We start from the raw sequence: 6,731 nt of genomic DNA on the forward strand, positions 1-6,731 counted from the left end.
CCAGACCTGCGAATAAAGCAGCCCCACTCCAGCTCCGTCTCTCTCACATCGTAAACACATTCATTTCCTTCCCACAATTCCCAGCCTGGGAAAGGAAGGCTGAATTATTCTGTCTCTGGGTCACAGGCTGGGCGTCTCCCTTACTCTCAGCTCATAGTTTGCAGTGCTGGGGGCCCCAGCCTGGCTGGTAACAGAGACCAGCACAACCTCATCACTTCCCAGTGTCCTGCAGATGTGTTGAGTATAGGCCTGGCGCCAGGCCTTTCAGCTCTCCTCTTCACACATACACAGTGCTGGTGTGCAGGACTTGTGCTTCCCGATGCCTCTGGCTCTCTTGGGGATGGTGACTGTGCTGGCCTAGCAGCTGTAGGCTGGCCCCCTTCTAGAGTCCAGCCCCAGAAGAACTATACCTGCAGCTCAGCTCAAGGTATGATGCTGCGTGGGTCACTAACAGCCCTCCCCAGCTGAGCTCTCATACTCCCTGCAGGTGAAAGGGGCAGACAGGCAGCTGCTGGGCTCGGATTAGTACAAAGGGTTTGCCCCATCATCTTTAGGGGCCCCCAGCTCACTGCCAGCCAGTACTCCTGGTGCTTGTATGCCAGGAGTCACCACACATCCCAGTCCTGTGGGTCAGGAAGCCTGCTAGTCCCGCCATGCTTGGCTCATGCCTCACCTGCTGGCCAGGCAGTTGGATGTGTATTTGAAGTGTGATTAACTGACCTCAGTGAAGGATGAAATGTCCCATTGTCTAATTGTGTGCCAGGAAGCCATTACCAAACACTCCAGCACTGTCTCCCAGGGCGGGTGTGCATGACAGGTGCCTCTGTGCTCTGACCTTTTCGACTTGGCACAGACTCACTCCATAAATCCTCCTTTCCTTGGAGACACAGACTACAATGAGGCAGCTCTGATTTAAGATTCTGAGGAGGGGAGGACTGGTCATGGATACTATCTTAGCAGAGGAGGCTGTGTGCAGAGATGCCAGCAGTTCCAAATTAGATACAATTGTGCTTCATTCCCTGCCACATAGGAAAAATAATAAACATTCCTTGGATCTGCTTTCAGATGCTTGGTGGAATAAATCTCAGACTGCTGTTGTCTCCCTTAACCCTCTGGTCCCACAGAACTGTGTTCTTATTCCATGAGTCACCACTTAGTGCTACGGCAACTCTGCTGATAGAGATTATCTGAAATAATATGCAATAGGAAAGTGGCTATGTCTTGGATTCAGTTCAGATACCAGCCACAGGGTCTCCCCACTCCCTCTGACCCTATGGACAGCAGGGAACCCCACCTGCTCTCCCGTATTGAAAAGGTACCACCCCCGTCACCTCCACCTCCTCCCACAGTGTCTCTCTCTATACTTCCAGCAGCATTGCAGAGAGCTCCAGTTTCTTCAGCATCTCAGCTCCAAGTCCATACAAAGCACCTTGCAAGGCTTTGCTTCCTTCCTTTATCAGCCTCAGCCCAATCAGCATGTGTGGTCACCTCCATTTATGTCATTTTCATCTCCAGCAGTACCTTTTCTCTCTCCCCTACCAGACACCTGAACACAGACCTAGTAAATTGAGGACACCTGCAGGTCTGCCGTTCCTCGGGTCCAGATGAGATCCCATGGACCAGATCTTACTTCCTCTAAATTGACCTAGTCTGTGGGGCAAAGAGCCTGTGTGGATGATTCCCTCTTGGAGGCCAATCAATTCTTTTGGATCTGTGGATCTATGGAGGTCCTGCAGTCTAAAAGGATGCTGCCACAGGGAGGTACTTTTACTGGCCCTTCACTGCTGTGGTCTTTCCCAGGATTCATGCTCACAGAACAGTTGAAGGTACTTCAGGTACAAGTGTTTCTGACTGTGATCCTGCTACACACCATCTATAACCATATGCAGGCAGCCCAGTAGCCCACTATAATTCTTTATTAAGCCACTCGTTTAAACAAAAATGCTCAAGAGAGTCCTGCATCCTTGCTGTGATTCATTAACCTCTGCTCTTGGCTCCCCCCGACCACAGTGAGGGGAGTGGTCTGAGTGGCAGATGAGGAACCTACAAGCAGGTAAGCCAGGAAGAGTGAGGGTGAGGGACAAGGAACCAGGTCAGCTGTAGGGAATTGGGAAGGGTTTTTTTTCCACCCTCCTGTTTAGAGATAGCTGAGCTGGGTGGGAGCCGTATGAGCAGGCTGGGGAAACAGGTGCGCTCTTCAGGGATATACTGGAGTTTGCATGGCAGTTCACACAGGAGGGTGCACAGGAGGGGCCCAAGACCCTAGGCATCAGACGCCTCGGACAAAGACTTTGTGTATATGGAATAGGAGGAGTCTTTCTATGCCGGTAAGGACTCGGTGTGCAGTAGGGCTGTGCAAAACTTCGGATCATGATTTGGATTCGGAGATGATTTGGATGATTCAGAGGCTTAATCTATGAATCTGAATTGAATTGCTGGAAGTTTTAGGCTTTCCGAATCAATTCAGAGCTTCCAAAATACTTCGGAAAAGATTCAGAGCCAATTCAGCGATTCAGCCATAGAGTATAATGAGGAATCAATAAAATAGCTATAACGTTAGTGTTTTTTGTCTGATTTGGAAGAAACTTTCAGGATTGGTAGCCTCCACTGAGAGCATGAAGCTTACCAAGTTTCAAGAAGATTGGTGCAGAGGTTTGGGGGGAGCTGCACCCCAAATTCCTGAAAGCAAAACTCAAGTCACGTGTATGTTATACCACAGGGGTGTGAAAGCTGCAGGGGTACTAGCCCCTGGTGGGGCCACAAAGCCTGCCAAGTTTTAAGAAGATTGATGCAAGGGTTTGGGGGGAACTGCACCGCAAGTTGCGGACAAGCAGAACTCGTGACATGGGTGACACTGCATGTGTTAAGGTGCAGCAGGGTGAAAGTTGCAGGGATGGTGGTCCCTGCTGCGGCCACAAAACCTGACAGCTGTGGAGGAGATCGGTGCGGCGGGGTTCTGGGGCCCTTCACCTCTGGCTGGTCATGGGCAAAACTCGTGACATGGGTGCTTGTGCAACTGACTGTCTCTGTCTTGGGGTAGTTGATTATCTGTATTGATTATTTCCTCTTCTTAGTCTGTGTTTTTGTAGGTGTTAATTGTTGCTAATTAACTGGCTACATTAGCTAGCTACTGTGTATTGAGCTGGTCCCTGAGTGAATCATGATTGATTGGTAACTAGTAACACAGTAGCTTAGCAGCCAGGCATGCAGTAGTTCCCCATCCCACCCCAAAACAGACACAGTCAGTTTCACAAGCACCCATGTCACAAGTTTTGCCTGTCAGCAGCTAGAGGTGCAGGGCCACAGACCCCAGAACCCCTGCACCCATCTCCTCAACAGCTGGCAGGCTTTGTCGCTGCAGCAGGGGCTAGCATCCCTGTAGCTTTCACCCTGCTGCGCCTTAACACACATGGTGCCACCCATGTCATGGGATTTGCTTATCTGCAGCTTGAGGTGCAGTTCCCCCCAAACCCCTGCACTTATCTCCTTGAAACCTGGCAGGCTTTGTGGCCTGAGTAGGGGCCACAACCCCCACAGTTTTCAGCCTGCTGCGCCGTAGCCCACAGGGTCATCTGTGTCATGAGCTTTGCCTGTCAGAAGCTTGAGGTGCAGTTCTCCCCAAATCCCTGAACCAGTCTTCTTGAAACTTGGCAGGCTTTGTGGTTTACCAGGGTCCACCACCTCTGTAGTTTTCACCCCCCTGTGATGTAACACATACATGTGACATGACTTTTGTTTTCAAGAATTTGGGGTGCAGTTCCCCTGAATCCCTGCACTGATCTTCTTGAAACTTGGTAGGCTTTATGCTCTCAGTGGAGGCTACCATTCCTGAAAGTTTCATTCAAATCAGACACAAAACAATGTTATAGATATTTCACTGGTCCCCCATTATACCCTATGGCCAGATCTCCGAGGCAGCTCTGAAGCTTCGGAGCCTCTTTGGCTGGATAGAAGCAGAAACCCAGTCTGGAGCTCCAGATTAGATCGAGGCCCTGGAGGGGCAGGTGAGGGAACTCCGGGCAGAGGTTAGCAGGCTGCGTGGGATCAGAGCTGCAGAGGATGAGATTGATGGGTACTTTCATTCTTTGCAGACACGGTCACCTAGAGGTGAGACAACATGGGAGAGGCCTGATGCGGATGTATGGAAGATGGTCACCTCCAGAGCTAGGCATCACACTGCTGAGACAACCCCCCCAGTGTAACCGGGGGACAGATATGAGGCTCTGGCAGCACTGAAGGGAAGGGCAGTAGAGGAAGTCATACCCACATCCACCACCGTGCAGGCTGAGGGAAAACCAGACAGCCAGAGGAAGAGACACCGAGTCATCGTGGTGGGCAACTTCTTCCTGAGAGGAATGGAGGGAGCCATCTGTCATCTGCATCCCATGGCGAGGGAAGTGTGCTGCCTACCAAGAGCCTGGATCTGGGACATTGCTACAAGGATTCCTGAGTTAATTCAGCCCACTGATTACTATCCCACGGTCCTCATCCATGTGGGCACAAATGGTGTGGCCAGGAGTAGTCTAGACCATATCATGAGTAACTACAGGGCCCTGGAGGCCAGGCTTAGAAAGTCAGGGGCACAGGTGGTCTTCTCATCAATCCTCCTGGTTAGCTGTCGTGGCCAGCACCAAGACACCTGCATCAGAGAAGTCAACCTGCAGCTTCAGAGTTGGTGCCATCACACAGGTTTTGGCTTCTTAGAACACAATCTGCACTTCCACAAAAAGGGCATCCTGGGGCTTGATGGTCTTTATCTCACTTCAAAAGGTAAGAGTCTGTTCTCTTACAGGTTGGCTGATCTCCTATGCAGGGCTTAAACTAGGTTCATTGGGGGATAGGGATGCAAAGGACAGAGGGAACCTAGGATCAACAAACCACGAGCCATGTGCTGGAACAGCCCATGTAAGTAGTAAGCATCAGGACAGGGGGGTAGCAAGGGCACCCATTTTGGGGCTTAAGTGTCTTTATAACACTGCTAGGAGCATGGGGAAAAAGCAGGAGGAACTCACACTCCTGCTTGCAAACAAAAACTTTGACCTGGTTGGGCTAACTGAAACCTGGTAGGTCCCTACCCATGATTGGGCAGTAGGCATTGAGGGATATAGCCTGTACAGATGCGACAGAGTAGGGGGAAAATGGGGGAGAAGAGGGTGTTGCTCTCTATGTTAAGGAGCAATATACATCTTTTATAATCAAGATGGGACCAGAGGAGGGGCATATTGAGGTACTGTGGGTCAGAATACAAAGGGGGCATGGGGAAAGGGACTTGGTAGTGGGGGTCTACTATAGACCACCACAACAGGAGGATGGACTAGACCTAGAATTGTCAGGGCAGCTCTCAGAGACCAGACAGTCAAGGGACATGGCTGTCATGGGTGACCTAAACTACCCTGACATCTGCTGGGAGCAGTCAGCCAGGTCTAACAGTTCACACAGGTTTTTAACCTGCATACAGGACCTTCACCTAACGCAGATGTTATACAGTCCCACTATGGGAAATACCTTACTGGACTTGGTGTTGGCTACAGGGGATGACCTGGTAGGAGATCTGTAGATACAAGGTAACCTAGGGGATAGTGACTATTAATTGATTTAATTTACTATCCAGCAAAGGGTGGGAAAGATAACCAGTAGGGCAGAAGTGCTAGACTTCAGAAAGGCCAACATCAACATGCTCAGGATATTAGTTAGTGAGGGACTGATGATCAGGAGCATTGGTGAGATGGGGAGTCCAGGAAGTGTGGTCATTCCTAAAGGGAGCGATCCTTTGGGCGCAGAAAGAGACAATCCTATTGTGCATGAAAAGGGGGCAAAGGGGTCTCTGGGCTGAACAGGGAATTCCAGAAAAGCCTAGGGGAGAAAAAAGAGGCATACAGGCTATGGAAGCAGGGGGTAGCTACCAAGGAGGAGTATACCTACTTGGCTCGCACTTGCGGGGAGGCAGTCAGAAAGGCCAAAGCTGCCACGGAACGTAGGCTGGCAATGAAAATTAAAGACAATAACAGTCCTTCTAGATGAGCACAGGAGGGAAACCAGCCCACCAACTGATAGCATTGATTTAGTGAAGGGACACTTGGAGGGGCTGGATGTATTTAAGTCAGCAGGCCCGGATGATAGTCATCCAAGGGTGCTGAAGGAATTGGCCAGTGTCATAGCAGAACCACTGGCACGGTTGTTTGAGCACTTACGGTGCTCAGGTCAGGTCCCAGAGGATTGGAAAAGGGCCAGTGTGGTCCCTATTTTCAAGAAGGGGAGGAAGGAGGATTCAGGTAACTATAGGCCAGTTAGCCTCTAGCCTCTAGCCTCTGTCCTTGGGAAAACCTTCGAAAAAATTATAAGGATCACATTTGTGGGAGTCCAGCGGGAAAAATAATGCAGAGAGGCAATTAGCACAGGTTTGTAGGAGGTAGATCCTGCCTGACTAACCTTGTTTCTTTTTATGACCAGGTCACAAAATGCTTAGATACAGGGGACAATGTAGATGTCATCTACCTGGATTTTAAGAAGGCCTTTGATGCGGTATCTCATCCTATTCTCACAGATAAACTGAGTGGCTGTGATGCTGATGATTACACGGACAGGTGGGTGGCAAATTGGCTAATAGGATGCACCCAGAGGGTGGGGGTGGACGTGTAGGCATCGACCTGGAAAGATGTGGGCAGTGGAGTTCCCTAAGGTTTGATTCTTGGACCAGTGTTGTTCAATGTTTTCATCAGTGACTTGGATGA

General features: G+C 50.2%; 1 pseudogene; it reads left to right on the top strand.

Annotated features, from left to right (window-relative positions):
• Positions 1–2,321: 2,321 nt before the first annotated feature.
• On the top strand, positions 2,322–5,538 carry LOC149854024 (uncharacterized; annotated as a pseudogene).
• The last annotated feature ends 1,193 nt before the right edge of the window (positions 5,539–6,731 follow it).

Source organism: Crocodylus siamensis, chromosome 13 (genome assembly GCF_052110815.1).
Source record: "Crocodylus siamensis isolate JL-2025a chromosome 13, ASM5211081v1, whole genome shotgun sequence".
Lineage (NCBI taxonomy): Eukaryota > Metazoa > Chordata > Crocodylia > Crocodylidae > Crocodylus > Crocodylus siamensis.